Source organism: Rhipicephalus microplus, chromosome 4 (genome assembly GCF_043290135.1).
Source record: "Rhipicephalus microplus isolate Deutch F79 chromosome 4, USDA_Rmic, whole genome shotgun sequence".
NCBI classification, from domain to species: Eukaryota; Metazoa; Arthropoda; class Arachnida; order Ixodida; family Ixodidae; genus Rhipicephalus; species Rhipicephalus microplus.
Genome location: NC_134703.1, coordinates 71293889 through 71317928, shown reverse-complemented (window position 1 = coordinate 71317928; position 24040 = coordinate 71293889). Strand labels below are relative to the sequence as shown.

General features: G+C 44.3%; 1 long non-coding RNA gene across 4 annotated transcripts in view; it reads right to left on the bottom strand.

Moving 5' to 3' along the window:
• Positions 1-24040, bottom strand: part of LOC142813929 (uncharacterized) — a 288010-nt gene that overhangs the window by 5728 nt on the left and 258242 nt on the right. For 3 of the 4 annotated variants that reach the window (XR_012894743.1, XR_012894741.1, XR_012894740.1), the window contains exon 5: positions 7327-7397. The exons of the other annotated variant lie outside the window; for it this stretch is intronic. This is a non-coding gene — a long non-coding RNA (uncharacterized LOC142813929). The remainder of the gene's footprint in view (positions 1-7326; positions 7398-24040) is intronic. 4 annotated transcript variants of the gene reach the window in all.

Here is a 24040-nt window from a genome sequence, read left to right as displayed (position 1 = left end):
GAAGTTCCGTGACATTTTTACTTCTAGATAAAAATGAAGCATACCGGTGTAGTCTTCTTTCTTTTGCATGCAAACCAGCTACCGACCTCTTCACGAATATTGACAACGTCAAATATGCACATATGTCACCTTTTCCACTTTCCAGCCTGTGTGTTTATATAGGCTTCCCCCCCCCACGAAGTGTATAAAATAAACGTGTGTACTGAACTATACAATCACATTTCAGATCTTAAACCCTCATCTCTGGAGGATAATTACACAAAGCAGTAAAAAATAAGAATTAGAAAATTGCCGCATAATTAAATGACAAGTCACAAATTAATAAAGAACCGCTGGGACTAACAACGGCCTTGGTGGGCGAAACCATCCCTTACACTATCCTAACGATTTTTTAAAAACTTTTTTACCCCACAGTGGCAGCTTGCTTGGGTTTCTGATGTACAAATATGAGGACTGGATGGTGCACTTTCGTGAGAATAACGTAAGAGAAAAAGTACGTGTTTATATTGGGCATGTTATCGGTCCCTGTTGTTTACTCGCTTGACGTGCCAGTCCTGCGCTGCAGTGCAGTGGATCACCGACTTTATCCTGCTTTGGGAAGCCAGCCAGAAGGCAGCATGCTGGTTTTCTCGACGAAAAAATTCCCATAGGCAGATGCCTCGACGCCGCCCATCTCTTTGCTGCCAGATTTCTGCCTTTTCCTTGTTTGTGGAGTGGCTAGATTGTCTTGTTTGGGCCACATCGAATATGTGACAAGTTCAGCATCGGAAGGAGTTCAGCAGAAAGACACCCAGTGTTTCACTTCATTCCATGAAACTTTTCTTACGTCCTGGCCTATATACTTTTTTTTACTGAGACTCATTCATATGTTTCATTTATTTCTTGACCACCCGGCTGAACCTTTTCATTCTGATTTGGGCGAGCCTTCACATTTCTTCTAGCCCCTTTCGAGAAGATCTCAGACGCCGCTTGACAAGGCATATGTCTTCTGTAGGAATGGTCATCGTTGCTTTTCGACCTGTACAAAAATACCTGTAGGCCCAAATAAATATTTTGAAAGTGCAAAAAGGAGTAAGAATAGAAAGAGAAGAAAGACTAAAGAAATATATATCGTTTATTGTTTTCGCTTTTCAACTGTCGGAAGGGAGATGAAATGCACGTAAAGCTGTCAATTGACACCGCCAACTGTTTTCTGTATAATGCCTTGTTTGTGCCACTAGAACTGACAGTTGTTTTAGTATCTGTATCTGTGCTTCTCTGTCACTACGCGAAAGTTGGTCTTTTCTACGCTGTTGTTTTTTTCTTTGCGAAGGACTCATAGAAGCGGGAAACTTTTCTTTCTTTTTGTCATAGTTTCGTGGATTGAAAGTGAAAGAAGAATACCAGCCTCAAAAGCGTCGCTTTTCTCATGCGCAGTCGTGAAGCGCCTTTTAAGAAAGGAGCAATGTACTCCCATTTTAGTCATACCGAAACATCGGGGGAAACCGGCATAACTTTCAGACATAACGCATCTGAAAGGGACAAAAATATTTTATTTCGTTGTGTTCGCATGGTGATGACTGAGGCGACGTCAAAGCGTGAAGAGCTGTTGACGGTGTCTGAGTGCCTATTAATAACCAACCTGTTTTCAACTGAACTGTATTCGTCGTCATCATCATCATCATCATCATTATCATCATCATCATCATCTGCCTGACTGCGCCCATGGCAGGGCAAAGGCATCTTTTATAATTTGCCAATCAACCCGGTCTTGTGCTATCTGCTGCTACTTTATGCTTGCGACCTTTTTAATCTCATCTGCCCACCTAACTTTCTGTCTACCCTTCGTGTGTTTGCGTTCTCTGGGAACCCGCTCAGTTACTCTTAAGGACCAGTGGTTATCTTGACTGCGCGCTACGTGCCCAGCCCATGTCCAATAATTCTTCGTGATTTCAACTATCGCGGATGCTATCACGGATGAACTATCACGGATGCCAGATGCTATACTTCATTAGCAGAAATTTTAAGCAAGCTTCACAAACCGTGAAACAAACCCTTTATCTCATGTATGTAAGACCTATTCTAGATTATGCTTGCGTAATCTGGGATCCCCATCAGGAATATTTGATTGACACACTGGAAAAAGTTCAAAACCAAGCAGCCAGAGTTGTTAGCAACAATTATAATTCCTTTGCAAGCATCACAGAAATGAAACGAGCATTGAAATGGGAGACACTGATGGTAAGGAGGCAGAAACTGAGGCTTAACTTTCTTCATTGTATATAATATAATGGAAATGCCATTAACCCTCTTGATTATCTGTTCACACTAACGTACGTCTCTAATCGTCAAGGCCATTCACGAAAAATATTAGAATACCGCTAGAAAACCCACTCTTTCGGTAGTTCTTTTTTCGTAAAAACAATACGGGGATGGAACCGTCTACCGGATGATCTCGTCAATGAAACTGATAATGAATCCTTTTTTTCTTCCTTGTAACAACGCCTACAATATCACTGCCACTAAGAATGGTTTGTTGTCTCGAAGCGTGTGGGTGTTTACAAATGCATGACTGTGACGTTGTTTTCGCTCACCAACATTCGAGTGTTTTTCTTTTTTTCTTAAAATAACTCGAGTGCTGTTGTATTTGTTGTATGTATTGTTTCGATTGAAAACTATATAGTCAATTATTATGTGTACCTCCCCTACGTAATGCCTTAGGCGATGTAGGTGAAATGTAAATAAATAAATAAATGAATAAATGAATAAATAAATTAATAAATAACTATGATATACCTAACCCTAGCTTTCTCCCTGACCCACTCTACTCTCTTGTTTGTTAAGGCTACACCTATCATTTTTTTATTATCGCTCGCTGCGTTTTCCTCAATTCAAGCTGAACCATCTTTTTAAGCCTCCAGGTTTCTGCTCTGTAGGTAAGTATCGGCAAGATACAGCTGTTATATACCTTTCTCTTGAGGGTTAGCGTCATTCCAGATTACAATTCATGTTTGAGAATGCTTTCAGAATGTGATCCACCCTATCCTAGCATATTCTTGTAGTTATTTGACTCTCATGGTTCAAATCCGCGGTTACTACCTGTACAAAAAAGACTTATTCCTTTACGACTTCCAGCGTCTTTCTACCTATCGTAAAGAGCTGTTTTCTGCCGAGACTGTTGTACATTACATTAGTTTTGTGCTATTAGTTTTCAGGCCTACTTTTCTGTTTTTTGTGTCTGGTTCAGTAATCATGAGCTGCAATTTTTCCCCTGAGATACTCATCAAGGCAATGTCATCAGTGAATCGCAGGCCACTAAGGTACTCTCCATTAACTTATATTCCTACCTCTTCCTAGCCTAGGGTCCCGAAAACCTGCTGCAAACATAAAGTGAATAGAATTGAAGATATTGTGTATTCTTGCCTTACACCCTGTTTTCTTTATAGAAAACCACGGAGAACTATGATCACTGTGGATCTGCTGTTGATTTCTTCCAGTATGTTCATGTAGGGTTCATCGATGCCCCTATTCCGTAGTTCCCGCATCACTGATGTCTGGGCTTAGTTAGACGCCTTCTCGTAATCTATGAAGGCTATGTATAAGGGTTGGTTGTATTCCGCGCATTTCTATATCCCCTGCGTGACAATAAATAGGTTCTATTGTGGAGTAGCCTGTACGAAATCTTGCTTGATCTTTTGGTTGATTGAACTGTAATGTCGCCCTAATTTTATTAGCATTTTTTGTAAATAGTTTATAAAAATGTAGAGTTGTTATTATTAGTTGATACGTAATCGCGAACGCACTGGTATACACAGATAACAGAAATAACAAACTGGCAAGTGCTACCTGTAAGTGCACAACGTCTCCCTATTCTTTAGGGAGGAGCAAACATATAAAGTAAGTGAAGATATGAATGAAAAAAAGGAAAGTAATAAAAAACAAGAAACCCAGACAAAAAAGAAAAGATGACGTAAGATGAAAGATTATCTGCAAACACGAGGACAAATGCGCTTTCTTCGAGAACAATAGCAGAAGTCCATAGGTCTGGTCATATCGAGCTGCACATTCCGACATACCATTTTTTTACATTTGTTTCTGGGCCAAGAAAAGAATAAAAAGTAAAATAAAATTCAGTTGGTGCTGATTATAACAGTTTCTTAAAAGTGAATGCTTTTTTAATTCAAAACTTGAAGTGGGGAAGCATTACCAGTGACGCGTTTTCACAAGCATCATGCCTCTGAGGTTTGTGTATTAAGTACTGACGCTGAAGCCACATGTAGAACACTCCTGAAGCCATCAAATCTTTAGTGGTGCCTTGCAGTTCTATAAACCTATAAACAGTAGGCAAGCCTCAACACAAGATTTACAGCTGCATCACTAGCGCCTTTTGTGCAGAATAATTCAAGCCATCAGAAACGGTGGATGCGAAGTGCTAGGGGGAATTCGAAGAGCAAGCTTAGAACACCATACGATTGCAGGCAGTGCATTTGTTTCTGGAACCTATATATGGGGCCCACTTTGGTATTGATGACTTCATTAGCGAATCGATCGCTTCTGCTGCAGCGTCACACGTGTTGGAACTTTCCGACCACAGGTACTGACCGGCACTCGATTAATGAGATTACGGGCTAATTTGATCGCGCTGCCCGGAGGGATTACGACAGAATCTGTTTGGGTCACGTTCAGACTAGGTGAGCGTTTTGGAACTCTTCGACTCTGCAACCCTTGATGTCGTACCACTCCGTGGCATTGCGGTGCCTAATAAGACGGACCTGGTGCGAACGCTTGCGTAATGAGATAGCAGGTTATGAACGCGTTCTATTTCCCTTCTCTCTATGAAGCATTAAAAGAGCAGTATGGGTGATTTTATTTGTTTTACTAGCAACACAAGGTGTAGTCTATTTCCTTACTGAGAAAAATCACCGCTTGCCAGAGCCTGACGCACTCAATATTGCTGCCATGTATGGCGTCATAGATCACCGACCTGTTATCCGAAAACGCCAGCCATTGGCGATTCGTTTATAACAATGAGCTTCTACAAGAAACCCACTTCCCCCCATAAAAAAATTGGAAAATCACACGTACAATGGCAATCGATGATATGCGAAGCACAAATGAGAAAGGTTGATATGTCATTTTAAAATCTGCAGAACGTTACGAGGTGGAAGTAAATGATGCCGTACATGGCTTCCGTGGCATGATTATCATGTTAGGATATGTCGTTTACCTTCGTCATATATTCACATAGCGTCGAACGAAATTTAGTATATGTTGAGCTAGCGAAACGTCCGCGAGCAAGCTATGAGCGTGGTATCTTGTCATGTTCTTACATGACACGCGAGTCAGGATTATCGTGTTTGCACCAGTCATATATTTCATCATCCATTGACGTCACGTAACACGACATTTAGTACATGCGAAGCTATAGAAACGGCCGCGAGAGCATCATGAAGGGCCCAATATACTCCAATGTAGGGCTGACGCACGGGCACGCTTGGCACAGCGACGCTACGTTAGCAAAACGCGAGCACTCTATAGGCTGATGCCAGGCGCGACCAGCGTCCGTCGGCGCGGCCCGACGGCAACCGGAGCGAAATGTGACATGCTGCATTTCGCGCCGATGCGTTACCCAGACAACACTGCGTGTCCCTTTTTTCGTGACGGAGGAACGCCGGACGTGCTGAAACACGCATGCGTCAAAGCAACGCAGCGCGGCGCGCGCCTGCGAGTGTATGGCAGGACCATCACCTGGCGTGGCAACGCCGAAGTGACACAACCAGATGAACGCCGGAGAGCACGCGCACCTCGTCACGTCAAAATTTATTGGCGCCTTGACTGTGGCATGTAGTCATGTTCTCACATGACACGCATCTCATTATTATCATGTTTGCACCAGTCACATACCTTCGTTATCCATTGACGTCACGTAATACCAAATTTGGCATATGTGAAGCTAGTGAAACGGCCGCGAGCGCATCATGAGTGTGGCACGTAGTCATGTTGTTAAATGACACGCATGTCGTGAGTATCATGTTTGGATGTGTCATTTACCTATGTCGTCCATTCGGGTTGCGTAAGAACGAGTTTTGTACATGTGAAGCTAGCGAAACGGCCGCGAGCGCATCATGAGCGTAGCATGTGGTCATGTTGTTACATGACATGCATCTCATGTTTATCATGTTTGCACTAGTATCACACTTTCGTCATTCATTCATGTCCCGTAATACCAAGTTTGGTATAAGTTAAGCTAGCGAAACGGCCACCAGCGCATCATGAGCGTGGCATGTAGTCATGCCGTTACATGATACGGCATCTCATGATTATCATGTTTGCATCAGTCACGTACCTTCGTCATCAATTCACGTACCGTAATACCAAATTAGGTGGACGAGACGCTAGCGAAACAGCCACGAGCGCATCATGAGCGTGACAAGTAGTTGACACGCATGTCAGGATTTTCATGTTAATGTGCGTCACTTGTGTTCGCCATGCAATCATGTCATACCATACCAGTTTTTCAACATGCTATGTGAACGAAACCACCACGAGAGCTGCAGGAGTATAAAATGTGAATCATGACATTAATGACATACATGTCATGATTTTTATGTTATGACTAGTCATATATGTTCTTCAAACAGTCATGTTATGACATACCAAGTTTGGCATCGATACCACTATCGAAACGGCCAGGAGAGCTAAAAGTCGTAGGCGGGTAGACATACAGACAGACAGACAGACAGACAGACAGACAGACAGACAGACAGACAGACAGACAGACAGACAGACAGACAGACAGACAGACAGACAGACAGACAGACAGACAGACAGACAGATAGATAGATAGATAGATAGATAGATAGATAGATAGATAGATAGATAGATAGATAGATAGATAGATAGATAGATAGATAGATAGATAGATAGATACGCTGAAAGTCGCCGAAGTGCGCTAACCGCCGTATTCTAGAACGTTCCTTCCCTCAATGCTTCACTTTAACTTGAAAAGGTCGATGTTAGCGCCGTCTCTTGACAGACCAAGTCACTGCATATCGGCGATAATCTGCAGCGATTCTCGACAAGTGCGGCGTCAATTTCAGTCGAGCAGCGGCGCAGTGCTCAACTCAGTCAAGTGAAGGATAGAATTCGAGTCGAGGGGCATTTCTGAATACGGGGTTAAGAAATGCTTCGCAATTAAAAGACCTCTCGTACACTTGCAATATCAATCAATTTTCTAGTTCATTGTCAGGTAATGGTTCTTAGCGAGTAGTAGCCGTACTACCAGCACTACAGTGTTGTTATACTGGACGTATGTTTTTTTTAGGTAAAATAAAAAAAAAACATCACCTTTAGTCACGTCGAATCAGGACAAACTGGGTTCCGTTTACTCTTCAGGAATCTTCATTAGGGAATTTACGCTGGAAAAGAAATGTACGTCGAAGTTTTGTTATTGATTTTAAAGAAATCATGCCCTTTATTTTCATTGCCAAGACATGAAAATTTATGGGAGTGCTGATTGATTGATATATGGTGTTTAACCTCCCGCAACCACCATACGATTATGAGAGACGCCGTAGCGGAGGGCCCCGGAAACTTAGACCAACTGGGTTTCTTAACGTGTGCTCAAAACTGAGCACATATGCCTACAGCATTTTCGCCTGTATCGAAAAGGCAGCCGCCGCAGCTGGGATTCGATCCCGCGACCTGCGGTCGTGCAGCCGAGTACCTTAGTCACTAGACCACCGCAGTGGGGCTATGAGAGAGCGGGCAGACGAGAGTAAAAAGAGAAAGATGGTTGACCTGGTAGTGTATGTGCTCGAGTCCTCCACTAACCTTTCCTATAGATACAGATTGGTCTGGGCCAGATACTCTAGCAGTAAAGAAGTTTTTCTTGTAGTTGTTTTTTGTTCTCTATAAGGGTACCGGCCCACTGCTGGCCTTCAGCCTGTGAGTTTTATTGAATGAGCTTTTTTGAACAATGAATGATTTTGGCTTCCGTTTGTCACCACTAATTTGTTGTCATTAGGATACATCCGTGTCTACGCGTTATTCTTTTATGTTTTGCATAAGACTTATGATTATCAGCGTGCCTGCGACCTCACCTCCTCAAATTATTTCAGTCACAATTTTACTATGTTTAAAAAGCCTTATCATACTCCAATATGGGTGGACAAAAAACTAAGTTGGGCTGAAATAATACACTGAAGACAATATAAAACAAGGAACTCGACAACATCTAAAAACAAAAAGAAAATGTTATAGTTGCCCTGGAAAATTTACAGCACAAATGTAGACATTCAACCTAAAGCCAATACAGTTTCGTTTTTTGGCAGATACAGAATAAATAAAAGAAGGAAGGAACAGGAAGGATAGAAAGGGCAGGGATATTAACCAGAGGACTCTGGTTACTCTACCCTCTACTCTACTCTACCCTCTACCCAAGGGAAAGCTACTATACCCAAAGGAAAGGGTTGGAGGAGTTTTAAAATTACGCTCGCGTTACTATACAATGCCATGAAAGAACCTTGGTATGTATAACCTTGTATAACCTAGGTACCTCCCACATGCATACGTGAAATAACTCATGGCCCGCAGTGCCCAGCAGCTGCGAAACAACTGACCACGGCGGCGGTCAGATTTGCAACGCAGCAGAGGATGCTAAGAATCTCTGGATCCGGACAGGCCGCCATTGGAACCTGAACCTGGCAACGTTTAACGCTAGATCCTTATCTAGTGAGGGAAGTCTAGCTGTACTATTCGAGGAGCTAGATGGTGTTAAATGGGACATAATAGGGCTCAGTGAGGTTAGGAGGGCAGATGAGGCCTATACGGTGCTACAGAATGGGCACGTCCTTTGCTATCGGGGCTTGGCTGACAGAAGACAACTGGGAGTGGGGTTCCTAATTCACAGAAACATAGCTGGCAAAATAGAGGAATATTATAGCATTAATTAAAGGGTGGTAGGTATTGTAATTAAACTGGATAAAAGATACAAGATGAAGGTGGCACAGGCTTATGCGCCTACATCCAGCCATGATGACGCTTCAGTTGAAAGCTTCTATGAAGACGTGGAATCGGCAATGCGTAAGATAAAAACACAGTATACTATAGTGATGGGCGACTTTAATGCAAAGGTAGGGAATAAGCAGGCTGGAGACCAGGCAGTAGGAGGTTATGGCGTCGGTACTAGAAACGCTAGAGGAAAACTACTAGTAGAATTCGCAGAACGCAATAATTTGCGGATATTGAATACCTTCTACAGAAAACGAGGAAACCGCAAGTGGACATGGAGGAGCCCTAATGGCGAAAATACGAACAAAATAGACTTTATAATGAGTACACATCCAGGAATCGTGCAGCATGTGGAAGTGGTTGGCAAGGTACGATGCAGTGACCATAGAATTGTACGGTCTCAAATTCGCCTAGACTTGAAGAAGGAACGACAGAAACTGATACGCAAGAAGCCAATCAATGAGCTAGCACTGAGAGGGAAAGTACAGCAATTCAGTGTGTCACTTCAGAACAGGTACTCGGCTCTCAGTGAGGAAACCAACCTTAGCGTAGAAACAATGAATGATAATCTGACGAGTATCGTTACGGAGTGTGCAGTGGAAGTTGGAGGCAGGGTAGTTAGACAGGACACTGGCAAGCTTTCCCAGGAAACTAAGAATCTAATTAAGAAGCGTGAAATCATGAAAGTCTCAAGTACAACAGAGAAAATAGAACTGGCAGAACTTTCAAAGTTGATTAATAGGCGTAAGGTATGCGATGTAAGAAGGTATAACATGGAGAGAATTGAACGCGCTCTGAAAAACGAAGGAAGCGTCAAAGCAGTGAAGAGGAAACTTGGGATAGGCAAAAATCGGATGTATGCACTAAGGGACAAACAAGGCAAAATAACTACCAATATAGATAAGATAGTTAAAATAGCGGAGGAGTTTTACAGAGATCTGTACAGTAGCCGAGACAACCACGACCCTAATACTATAAGAACTAGCAGTAACCCAAATGACACCCCACCAGTAATAATAGAAGAAGTCAGAAAAGCCTTGAAGAGCATGCAAAGATGCAAAGCTGTTGGTGAGTATCAGGTAACATCAGATCTGCTGAAAGATGGAGAACAGATTGTGTTAGAAAAACTAGCCACCCTGTTTACGAGGTGTCTCCTGACGGAAGAGTACCAGAGTCTTGGAAGAACGCTAACATCATCTTAATACATAAGAAAGGAGATGACAAGGACTTGAAGAATTACAGGCCGATGAGCTTGCTCTCTGTAGTATACAAGCGATTTACAAAGGTAATTGCTAACAGAGTAAAGAAAACATTAGAATTCCATCAACCAAAGGAACAAGCTGGATTTCGAACACGATACTCAACAATTGACCACATTCATACTATCAATCAGGTAATAGAGGAATGCTCAGAATATAACCAACCACTATACATAGCCTTCATAGATTACGAGAAGGAGTTTGATTCAGTAGAAATATCAGCCGTCATGCAGACACTGCGGAATCAGGGCGTAGATGAAGTATATATAAACATTCTCGAAGAAATCGACAGGGGATCAACTGCTACCATAGTGCTTCATAAAGAAAGCTACAGAATACCAATCAAGAAGGGTGTAAGGCAGGGGGACACAATCTCCCCAATGCTATTTACCGTGTGCTTACAGGAGGTTTTCAGAAGTCTAGAATGGGAACAGTTAGGGATAAGAGTTACTGGAGAGTACCCTTGTAACCTGCACTTCGCCGATGACATTGCATTGCTGAGTAACTCAGGGGGCGAATTGCAACTCATGATTACGGAGTTAGACAAGGAGAGCGGAAAGGTGGGTCTTAATTAATCTGCAGAAAACGAAAGTAATGTACAACGACCTCGGAAAAGAGCAGCGCTTCGAGATAGGTAATAGTGCACTTCAAGTTGTAAAAGACTATGTCTACTTAGGGCAGGTAATAACCGCAGAGCCGAACCATGAGATTGAAGTAACTAGAAAAATAAGAATGGGGTGGAGCACATTCGGCAAGCACTCTCAAATTATGTTAGGTAGATTGCTACTATTCCTAAAGAGGAAGGTATATAACAGCTGTATCTTGCCGGTACTTAGCTACGGAGCAGAAACCTGGAGACTTACAGAGGGTTCAGCTTAAATTGAGGACGATGCAGCGAGCAATGGAAAGAAAAATGGTAGGTGTAACCTTAAAAGACAAGAAGAGAGCAGAGTGGATTAGGGGACAAACGGGGGTTAAGGATATCATAGTTGAAATAAATAAGAGGAAATGGACATGGGCCGGGCATGTAGCGCGTAGACAGGATAACCGCTGGTCATTAAGGGTAACAAACTGGATTTCCAGAGAAGGGAAGTGGGTTAGGGGGAGACAGAAGGTTAGGTGGGCAGATGAGATTAAGAAGTTTGCGGGTATAACTTGGCAGCAGCAAGCACAGGACCGGGTTAACTGGCGGAACATGGGAGAGGCCTTTGTCCTGCAGCGGACGTAGTCAGGCTGTGATGATGATGATGATGAACCTGGTATGTCTAGCGATTGCTGACTCTAATCGGGACAGCTCGCTGCTCTCCCACAGTTGAGTACGACGTAATTGTTAACCACCTATTGTAAACACACAACGGGAAGGAGAGAAGTGTACATTTTAGGGCTCGCTTTCTTTGTCAGCCACAATAATAACGTGTTCTAACAGATAATCCTGCCAAGGAAAGTATAGAGGATAGTATATCAGGTTGTTGTAAATGTGAAGAAAGAAAAGTGGATGAAAAGACAATTTGTCATGGACAGATACCGAAACGGAGATTTTTGAATAACCCGTCCGATGCTCTACCAATTGAGCTACTACGGTGGATATTCCCCCATCCACTTTATTGGGTGTAAATGTGAAATAACAAGGTAGTGTTGGTCAGCGCCGCCTACTGCCATGACGGCGAGCGTGGAAAACTTTTTCGCTCTGTTTGACAGCACGTAGCACGTGATCTTCATTACGATTTTGCAGCTCAGCAATAATGCCCCAAACAGGCCACTTCGGCACAATGGATAACGAGTACGCCGATGATGTGGCTAAGAATGCTCACGAAAATGACCTGATGAAGCCAATTCCACTGCGAGGAAGTGACGCAGCAGCCTAAGAAAAGATGCTCGCTCATTTAGTCACAAGCTCTAAGCCCTGTCGCCTTACTTTACACCCATCCTCTCTGGCAGTACCGTGCTGGAGGCTCAGTATCCCACATAGCCTATTCCAATCTAAAACGATGACTTACTACCGGACGTGTCTTGATGTGTCCTTTCGAACCTCTTTACGTGGCGCTAGCTTATGGCAGACAGTGCTTCATTTGACCATTGTAGCTGTGACGGAAGCTCCGAACAGATCTATTGTCATTGCCATCTTTACAGCTTCTAGAGACAACTCTTCTTGACAGAATTTGCGCGCCTCAGAGACCAGTCGCTTCCTGACCAATCGATTTTGGAATACCTGAACCATTTGCCTCACGCCAAAAAGTGACAAAGCCACTGCTGAAGTTTCTACGAGTGACCCGCCTGGTTGAACAAAGTGAGGGAAGCAGTTGAGATGCACACAGACACTCATGTGTCTGTGCATCTCAACTTACTTCCCTCTCTTATTCTTCTCTTCCTTCCGTTTTTATCCACCGTTGCTCTTCCACCAGTGTAGGGGAGCACACTTAATACTTTATGGATAATATCCCTACCTTTCCGCTATTCATTGTCCTCACGTCTCAAACCGCTACAAGTGTTTTTTGTTGCCCTTCCAATGAAATACGGTCTCAATGGTCATAGACTGAGCTTGCTTCATTGAGATAGACAGGCAAACAGCCTAACTACTTGATTACAAATTCGCAATGATTATATTAAATTATTAGGCTAAATTATATACTGTTGGGATAAAATTAAGAGATAAATTTTAATGCATTGCGTTGAATGGCATTTCCTTCTCCCGTTTTGGGTCACTCTTGTTCATTCCGCAATATGATTCACCTCTTAAGTTGAAGATAGAAAAAGTCCCCCCCCCCCCAAAAAAAAAAAAAATACTCGTCGCTTTACCTAAGCAACTGCTGCACCGACAGAAAACGCCTCGAACGTTTTCTTCCTGTCGCCGTATGGCAGTGATTTAATACAATCGTCCAAATCGCCATTTCTCCCTCGCAGGATTCTCCACCACTTAAGAGCAGCCGTTTTCTATTGCCTGCTTTTGATGTTGTGCGAGTAGGAATGTCTTTTCGTTTCGTCAAGTGGGAGTCAAATCGATGGCGTTTGGGGTCTGCTTTCATAATGATAGCACATAGCTTTACATTAATTTTTATTAGGCGACCGCGATGTGTCCTTTTTCCCGCGATGTTTATTCTTTTGCTTGGAATACAGTTTTCTGCTTGGGTACGGGAAAAAAGAAGGGAATATTTGCTCATAGAGAGTATCTTGTTCGTCGGTTCTCAGGAAGGTTGTTTTAATTTACGCGACCGATTCATTTCGGGATTTACGCGAATGAATATTGTTTTTTCTTAGTTAGTTTCATATGTCATGTAGATGCTGCTTGAAAGACTTTCACTTTTTACAGCAGTGCTGTTCACTCCCGAAATTATTCATCTATTGCCAAGAAATAAAAAGGTGTCGTGAGAAGAAGGACATAAAAAGCTTAGAGTATATTATTATTATTATTATTATTATTATTATTATTATTATTATTATTATTATTATTATTATTATTATTATTCATTACGCGGGCCATATAAGCACTTGAGGAAAGGAAGACAGAAGCAGGAAAGCAGGTTGTAAAATAAAGGAAAAAAAATTGAAGTTGCAGCGAACACAACCATATCAGAATGCGAACTGCAGAATAAGTATGAATGCATGTTTATCGTCTATGGTCATATTGTGTGTACCCAGCACACCACGTATGAACGATGTTTATTTCGCCCCGAACTTTAAAGCTAAAAAGAGCAACGGATCAGTCAAAACTGGTGTTGACAGTAGCTAAAATGAGGGTGAAGTGCAGAAGAGATACTTACCCTATTACTTCATCGGTGTTCTTTGTTTCTATGAGCAGTTAATTATTCTGTAATATGGTTATTCTACCTCTACTATAAGGCACTCTTGAACGCCGGACATGGTAAGCTGGACATTGTTAGAACATGTAGTTTTGAACTGAAACTGGAGACAATAATGAATACGAGGCTATGTCGGGCACATTGCGGCACTGCTGATGACGACTGCAATGAGCCTACGTTCAAAATCACTGTAACGAGTTAGTAAGCAGGGTGCAAACAGACTGCTTACACGCACATGCTTTATGACTTGTTATAAATATACCTTGTTTGCAACAAGTCCAAATATACCTTGCTTGCGGAAGTGATTGCTTAGCAGATCGCAGTTTCAGTAGGTGCTCTCTTTTTTCACCTAATTTTAAGTGAACTTCGCGAATATCACATCCGTGTCCGTCGGTGGTGGACGTGGACCCCCACGGACGTCCGCCAGTTACGGCGGCGTCGGCGGTGGTCGCATCCAGGAAGCGTACGGGACTCTACAGCGACTACGACAGCGAGGGCACTCTTGTTTACTCAATGAGCAGCGAAGAGCCTTCTGACGACGACGATTTTAAGCTGGTGCTGAGCCGTAAAGCGAAGAGGCGGAACGTCAGAACATCTTCGTCATCGAGTACGTTGAATGACAGCGTGCCAAGGAGACCCGTGACAAACACTATCCTTTTTGTCCCTGAGGTACCGGACGGTAACATGAAGCGCCTCAACAAGCAATCTGTTTCGGTGATGCTGGAAGGACTCGTGCCAAACGAGATCATAGACATCAGAGTGAACACGCGTAAGAACGTATTGGCCATCGACGTTTTGCATGCTGCGGCACTTAATGTACTGCGCAACGTCAACGAGTTGGGGGGAATGAAAGTTCGCTCCTACATTCCTGTGAGCTCTAACGTCGTCACTGGAGTCATCTACGATGTGGATACTGCCATTCCCAGCTCCGACTTCGATGTTCTGGTCAAACCGGTGAATAAAGCCAGCGTCATCGCAAAAGTTGTTCGTTTGGGAAACTCACGCTGCTTGAAGATCATGTTCAAGGGCGACTCTCTTCCTTCACACGTAAAGGTGGGCCATTTTCGGCATTCAGTGCGACCTTTCATACCGAAGCCCTTACAGTGTTATAAGTGCATGAAGATGGGCCACGTGAGAAGCGTATGCGAAAATAGGACGGTGTGTCCTCGTTGCGCGGAAGCCCATTCTGCGGATGACTGCGAAGCAACTACCCTCAAATGCTCGAATTGTCAGGGGTCACATGCAGCTTTGTCAAAAGAATGCCCCAAAATCCAAAGAGAAATAGCGGTATTGAAACAAATGGTCAGAGACAATTCGTCGCATCGAGAGACTGCCAGGACCGTCCGAAAGAGGCGTCATCGTCGCCGCAGTTCATCAAAGAATGCCGCAGACGCTGCATCGAAAGCACCACTTCACCACCCTTCTCTTCCACCGCCCTTGCCTCCCAGACCGAAGGCGGCCAGCGCGGTCAACAAACCAACGAGCAGCACTGTTGCAGATGAATCAGTTTGGCCTTCATTGCCGAAATCACAGCCACCTGCAAATCTCAAGCGCACATCGACAGTCACATCACTCCAGCCAGCCGCTGACAAGCTGCCTGAGGACACAGAAGTCATCAGAATGTTCCGAACACTGCTGGATGCCATGCGAAAGCTGTGCAGCAGCCTGAAGTCTCCACTCGCTCAGAGTGCACTACAAGTACTGGATGCTCTAAGTCCAGTATTTGCAAGTCTCCAGTAGCAACCATGGCTCGACCAGTTTTCTCCTTCCGCAACGAGGTCCGACAAGCGTCGACAATGCAGTAGAACGCGAGAGGCCTGAGATCCCGCATCTCTTCGTTCCGTCAGTATATATTCATGAATCGTATTCCTATGACAGTTATATGTGAACCAAACGTGCAACAACCTCCTAAACTATCAGAGTATGAATCTTTCGTTTCTTCAACGTGCGAGGAACGCAGCAAGGTGGTTGTTTACATTCGCACAGATTTCACATATGTGCATCATGCAGTTCAACCGCATGATGACAATCAATATGTCTGCTTACGTGTTAAAAAGAAAAAAGTGTCATTCACACTCATTGGTGTCTACATATCACCATCCGGACGATTTGAACAAGACCGACTACGAGACATACTGACAACAACTACGGGCCCGTGGGTTATAACTGGAGACTTCAACGCACATCACTTAATCTGGGGTAGTTCGACGATCAACGCTAAAGGAAGAAACCTCGTGTCATTCGCTTCCAAGCATGACCTATGTTTCTTAAATGATGGCAGTCCTACATACCTGCGGGGCCTTACGTACAGCAGTTGCCTCGATTTGACTCTGGTATCCAGAAACTTCCGGTCGCAAGTGCACTGGTTTTCAGACATCGAAACGCATGGGAGTGACCACATTCCAACCTATATGCGAATAAGGGGTCTTACTAACTCCTTTCCTAAGACCACAATACGAAGAATTGATTGGTCCAAGTTTCAGCGACTCATGGGAAATACATGCCGTGAAGACCCTGACCAGAACTTGGAGGATGTCATCAAAGAGGCAATATTCCTGTCTCCTCCCGTTCACCGGCAAGCGTTCAGATTTCGACGTTGAACTGGAAAAACTGTGCGCGCTTCGCCGAAGAGCGGAAAGAAGATACAGGCGGACGAAAGCAATATGCGACTTGAGGCTGGCACGACGCATACAGAAAAAAGTCCAACGACGTTTAGACAAACTTGAACAGGAACGCTGGAAATCAGTCTGCGAATCATTGGATCCCCGAAAGCCGTTGTCACGCATCTGTAGCACTATTCGTGGCCTGCGCTCGACTCCCCAACAAAGACATCCTTTCATGGCTTTAGCCCTACATTCAGACCAAACCCAACTTGAAGTGGCAAATGAGTTTTGTACGCGAATCGCTGGTGTGTCCGCCTTGTCCGCTGGCACCATTAGGAGTGTTATCCCTGAACCCCGCATCTACGAAATGGACAATCTTTTCACTATAGAAGAACTTGACGCATCTTTGGCGGCTTCCCGACAATCATCTTCACCAGGACCTGATGGCATCACCTACGCCGCTCTAGCCAACCTTCAACAGGAGACAAGAGGACAATTGTTAAGCTATTACAACCACTCATGGCTGGCGGGCAATGTTCCCCAGGATTGGAAGATAAGTCGACTTGTGCCACTACTCAAAGCAGGAAAGTCACCATTTGATTTGGCATCATTTCGCCCTGTTGCCCTCGCAAGTTGCGTAGGAAAAGTCATGGAAAGGATGATACTAACACGCCTAGAATAGTACCTTGAGCGCTACAACGTATACCAAAACTGCATGACGGGTTTTCGGTGAGGTAGGCCATCTCTTGACAACGTAATTGATCTCTCAACATTTATCCAGCAACAGAAGAGCCTCAAGCGCATACCACTGGCACTCTTCCTCGACGTCAAAGGGGCTTATGATAACGTAACACATAAAGCCATCCTAGACTCGTTGGAAGCTGTTGGAATCGGTGGTCGGATGTTCCAATGGATCCAGGATTATTTGACGAGAAGGTCCTTTTTTGTACAAACCTCAGATGGACCTACCACCAATTACTATACCTTCCGTGGCGTCCCTCAGGGCGCCGTATTAAGTCCCACTTTATTTAACCTCGTGATGGTAGGACTTCGTGAAATTTTGCCAAGTACCATCCTCATATCCATATATGCTGACGATATTTGTCTATGGACTTCGGCTGTAACTCGTCTACAAGTACGTGAAAGAGTCCAGCAGGCTGCCACCCTGACATGCTCATATCTCCGCAAGCAAGGTCTTTCCGTCTCAACAGAGAAATGTGCATTGGTTGCGTTTACCCGCAGAGCCATGACACAATACCCCGTTACCATCAATGGACAAAATATTCCATACTAGAAGAACCATCGCTTCCTGGGTGTGATTATTGACAGGGACCTTTCGTGGAGTGCCCACTGCAATTACCTGAAGAGAAGGCTAACTTCCATTGTCCATATAATGCGGTTCCTCTGCGGAAAATCTTGGGGCGCATCGATAAGGTCAATGATGCAGCTATACAGGGCACTGTTTCTGAGATTTTTGCGCTACAGCTTGCCGTTACTGGCAAGTACATGCAAGAGGAACATCCGCACTCTCAAAAGTCTGCAAGGAAAAGCACTACGCGTGTGCTTAGGATTTCCGCGACGCACCTCAACCTACGGGGCAATTATGATCGCAAGAGAGCATCCAATTCGAACATACATCACCACTGACAATTTGAGAGCCCACATAAAACACCTCTGCCGAGTTCCTGGTCACCATGTTGCAGTGTTGCCACTTCAAAGACCACACGCGATCTTTTCAAAGATTATTTCTGCCCATAGAGAATGCCTCCCTTTTGGCTTCACTCCCGCAACAAGACCAGCGTCACCCCCGTGGTGCCTACAACAACCACAGGTGTGCCTCACTATTCCAGGAATAACGAACAAGAGCCATCATTCAACAGTGGTCCCACGACAGGTGACATTGTCGCTACTCAACGAAAAATACCGCCAGAGGACCCACATTTACACCGATGGATCGGTCTCGGCTGACAGCTCCACAGGTGCTGTTGTCATCCCAGCGTACCAGGTCACTATAAAGCTCAAACTGTCGCATAGGACAACATCCACAGCAGCGGAGCTTGCCGCTTTACGTGCTGCTATACTTTATATTGCGGAAGCCAGACCTCAAAAATGGGCTGTGTTTTGTGACTCCAAGGCATCCCTTCAGAGCTTGCAATCAGCTTTACGACAGAGGGAGCATCAAAAACTAGTGAATAAAATAAGAGAAGTGATTCACGAAGTTTTGTCGAAAGGACATGACTTGGTGTTCCAGTGGTTACCGGGACATTGTGGTATTGTCGGTAATGACCTTGCTGATAATGCTGCCCGATCCGCCCACGCGGACGCCCAGACAACCCCAATTCCATTGTCGAGAACCGACGCTGCAAGGGGCCTTCACTCGTTCGCTAACACCATGTCGGAAACTTGGCTGAGTGACCCCAGTGTCAGGAACCGCCGCCTACACAAATTGGACCCATCGAGAAAGCTTCAAGTTCCATCGGACCTCTCCCGCCAGGATGCAACTTTACTGTGCCGCCTGTGGTTAAGAGTAGCTTTTACAAAGGCGTACTCCTTTCGCATAGGAATGGCGGATAGCTCCCGATGTGAATCGTGCGACACTGACGAGACAATAGAACATCTACTGTGTTCATGTGAACGTTTTGCGAGCGAACGCAACTTGCTACGCGAAACGTTGGAGACACTAGACAGTAGACCTTTTTCCGAAGAGAAGATACTTGGCTCATGGCTCTACGCGTCGCTGGCCAGCAAAGCGACGCGGGCACTGCTAAGTTTTCTAAAGACGACCGGACTACGCGACCACTTATAAGCGTGCAATGGACAAGGTCACATCTACACACACGTTGCCCTTCACTTCTCTCTCTCTCTTCTCCTTTAATCCCCTCACCCCTTCCCCCAGTGCAGGGTAGCAAACCGGACGTGCGTCTGGTTGACCTCCCTGCCTTTCATTTCTTCCCTTCCTCCTCCTCCTCCTATAACTTGTTTGCTGAACAGGATCACCTCTTTTTGACGGTAGATTCATTCAGATTGTAGAGCTTCAGAATTCATGATGTAGGCTACGCGCGTTATGTCTGTAGCATGTCTCTCTAATATGTTAATATGTAGCATGTCTCTATAAAGATAGAGGTTTCTTAAAATCATATGGCAGTACACTACACACACAAATTGAAATACATTGCTTCTAATCATTACAGCCGCAAACTTTCACATATAACTCAGCGCAGCATCAATAGACATGAAAACCAAATAGCTTACGTCTAGTCAAATTGAAGATGTAGCACTATGTACACTCATGCAACGGCTTTATGACACTGTTTCGGAAGGCGTAAATGATCATGTCAAGTCAGCTTATATATGTATGCCTTCCTTAATGAATCCCTCCATTTAACTAAGAAGTGTCTTGGGACCCTTGCTGTTCATAAGTAAAGCGTGCACGCAGTCTGCAGTCATCGCATTCTTCTTGCTAACCTCCCTCCCCCTCAAGTTTCTTGTGGTGCATCTCCTATAATTAGGGCCTGTAAAGCAAGTGCGCTCTTCAAGGGAGTGGTGGCTCACAGATTCTATGGGTCGCCGGAATGAACACCGCACCCAGTCTGTATACAACGAGGATGCATAATTGCTTGAGGCACACATAAGCCGAAACGTGTAGCCATTTTAGCGCGCCATTCGTACAATAAAACACAAAACTCGCGGTAGGCTTGAATGCATTACTCAGCAGGCACGCTTTGTTCCATCTTTCTCACAACATAAAATGCGTGATTCGCGAGGGCCATCGTTGCGAACCATATGACACTATGTCAAGTTAAAAGTGCCCAGACAACACAACACATTCAAAAGCCGCATTGTCTTTCCAGTGTATCAGCCATTTGTCTTCGCTTTGTCACCCCACTTTGTTCCATTTTTCTCCCTTTAGCACGTAATCTGGTGAATTGCCAGCATGTATGGAGCATTTCCGAGAGGCAGAACAGAAGATTTATAATTTTTCACAGCGCCACAGACTCCATGTGAGAAAATTTACACGCAGCTCTCGTGGGAACTCGAAAACGAATGGTGAGACACTTTTAGGACGCACCGTTTTTCTGGCTTAAGAAACTCTGCGCCAATGATCTCTAAGCCCATTTCTTCCTTTTGAAGCAAAGGGGAGGGATGAAAGTGTTTTTTCATGTAGCAAAATGTGTTTCTGCAGCGACTACGATGCAAACAGATATCTATTAAAAAAAACTTGAGGGGTGACTTGTGTTCTAAAGTTTAAACCTCCTTGGTTTAACAATAAAAGGGGGTGATTAGGATATTATGTATATAATATTGTAACGCAGACAGAAAGAGCGAGGAAGAAGAGATCGGACGCTCTTGAGCGATGGTGATTCGGCGGTGACGGTAGAGCGCTGACATTTTTCAGTGTAAATAAGCCCATCACATCCGTAACAGCTTTGGTGGAGTGGTGCTGGGTAACTTGCCATCCTGGACCCTGCAGCAGAAGTTCTTCGAAGAAGCAGACGCTTAGCTGGCCTACCCCCGGACAACATCAGCATGAACGACGACACAGCAATCCCATTGACGTACAACGCTGCTGCATCCACCAGTGCCACCGACACGGCACAAGGTGGCCGTCGACCTCGACAACCAGACTACTGGGCACCTGAGCCACGCACATTCTCAGGTAAAACTGACGAAGACGCGGACGCTTGGCTAAAACACTTCGACAGAGTGAGCCGCTACTATGAATGGGGCGCACCGGCAAAGCTCGTGAACGTAGTATTCTTCCTTGCCGGGACAGCCTTGCTTTGGTTTGAGAACCATGAACATGTCCTCTCCACTTGGGATACATTTGTTAAGGAACTGAAGGCCTGCTTTGGGGACACGAGTTCCATGAAAAAGAAAGCTGAGCAAACGCTGTCACGTAGGGCTCAGTTGCCCGGTGAGACGTGCACAACCTATATTGAAGAAGTATTGAAGCTTTGCGGGATTGTCAACGCAAATATGTCTGACGAAGACAAAGTCGGTCATTTGTTAAAAGGCATCGCCGAGGACGTGTACAATTTTGTGATAACAAAAGAAAACTTGAACACGTACTCCTTCGATTTTCAGGCAGCAGTGTCCCGCATTCGAGGCGTTGAAGACCCGGAGAATTTCAAACAAGTTCGGGCGCTTGGACATTGTTCCCACTGTCGCAAGTATGGACGTCGCCACCTGCGAAAACATTCCCTTCCTCGTACGTCGGGTTGTTCAAGAAGAGCACGTACGACTTGCTCGGCTCCGAACTCTTTCCGCCCACGCTCGCGCGAAAGACCGTTAAGACGCAAAACACCCGCCCGTGACTTTCGCTACAGGTGATTTGGTCTGGCTGTGGACGCCCGTTCGAAAGAAGGGACTTTGCCAGAAGTTTCTTCCTAAGTACTCAGGACCATTCGTCATTACTCAGTGCCTAAGTGACATCACTTACGCTGTTGCGAAAGTGACAGCTCAGAACCGGCGTTCGCGCAAGACGCAAATTGTGCACATTGCCCGATTGAAGCCCTACAACAACCGATCGCGTCTACTCGCTCGGTGAGCTTCGTCTGGCCCGGAGGGAAATGTAACGCGGACTGAAAGAGCGAGGAAGAAGAAGAGATCGGAAGCTCTCGAGCGATGGTGATTCGGCAGGGACGGTAGAGCGCTGACATTTTTCAGTGTAAATAAGCCCATCACATCCGTAACAATATTAAGGATTAAAAAGTACTATCAAAGTAACTTTTCTATGTATGATAAAAAAGTAAGAAACGTTCGTCAGTTACATTCAGCATACCAGACTGCGGATTGCAAGTTTTTACGTGGCACCCCAATTCTGCCCCAATTAAAAACAATTACAAACCATGAGTAACACATAATTGAAACATGATTTTTTCTTGCGTAATATTCATTAAGAGTACAATTATTAGCTGTATCTACTCAATTGACGTTCACTTCGTGGAATTTCTGTGACGAAATGATTTAGTTTGTGCAATACATGTGGAGCTCTTAGCGTTATTTATATACAGGGCTTTACACCCCCAAGTCTTGATATGAGTATGAGGGTCGCCGAAGTGAAGGGCTTTGAAAGTGTTGACTATCTGGTGTTATATAACGAGCACTTACTTCGCACAGCACCGGGACCTTTATCATTTGGCCTTCCTGAAATGTGACCGCCGCTGCACGGATGGAACCTGCGAACTTATTGCCAGCAGCCGAGCCCCGTAAACGCTACACTAGCACGGCGGACATGCACATAACATCATCAGCGCTTTCAAGCATGCGTGCACCTATCTATCTATCTATCTATCTATCTATCTATCTATCTATCTATCTATCTATCTATCTATCTATCTATCTATCTATCTATCTATATATCTATCTATCTATCTATCTATCTATCTATCTATCTATCTATCTATCTATCTATCTATCTATCTATCTATCTATCTATCTATCTATCTATCTATCTATCTATCTGTCTATCTGTCTGTCTGTCTGTCTGTCTGTCTGTCTGTCTGTCTACCTATCTATCTATCTATCTATCTATCTATCTATCTATCTATCTATCTATCTATCTATCTATCTATCTATCTATCTGTCTGTCTGTCTGTCTGTCTGTCTGTCTGTCTGTCTGTCTGTCTGTCTGTCTGTCTGTCTATCCAGCTATCTATCTATCTGTCTATCTATCTATCTATCTGTCTATCTATCTATCTGTCTATCTATCTATCTGTCTATCTATCTGTCTGTCTGTCTGTCTGTCTGTCTGTCTGTCTGTCTGTCTGTCTGTCTGTCTGTCTGTCTGTCTATCTATCTATCTATCTATCTATCTATCTATCTATCTATCTATCTATCTATCTATCTATCTATCTATCTATCTATCTATCTATCTATCTATCTATCTATCTATCTACATTTAGTATATGTTATCATAAGTTTGCGCAGGGTTTCCTTTCAAGGAGGGGGGCCTATTATGCCAATTTATGAGGCTGGCTCGGCGCTCCCTTGCCTCCCTCCCTCCCTCCTTATACGCGACCATTTATGTTATAGTGCCAGCTGGAATCGAACCAAAGCATTCTGTGGGGCAATCAGGAATCCCACACTGTGATCAGTTTAAGTAAGTGTGTATTTTGCACAATGCGTACATTTAGCTGAACGGTAGAAGCTAGGGGAACTACTGTGTCTACATTTGAACATTTATCAATTTGCCGACTTCAATATCATTTGCATACGATTACCTGCAGGTTGAGGTGACTGCACGAGTAATTTGAACATGAGATTTGGTCAATTCAAACAATGTAGAAGTAGGCATATCTAATGGCGTGTATGACTGAGTGGTACGTGTTAGTGTATCGCTGTTACACTGATGCACGCAGATGCATATAAGTTGACAAAGTACACGTGA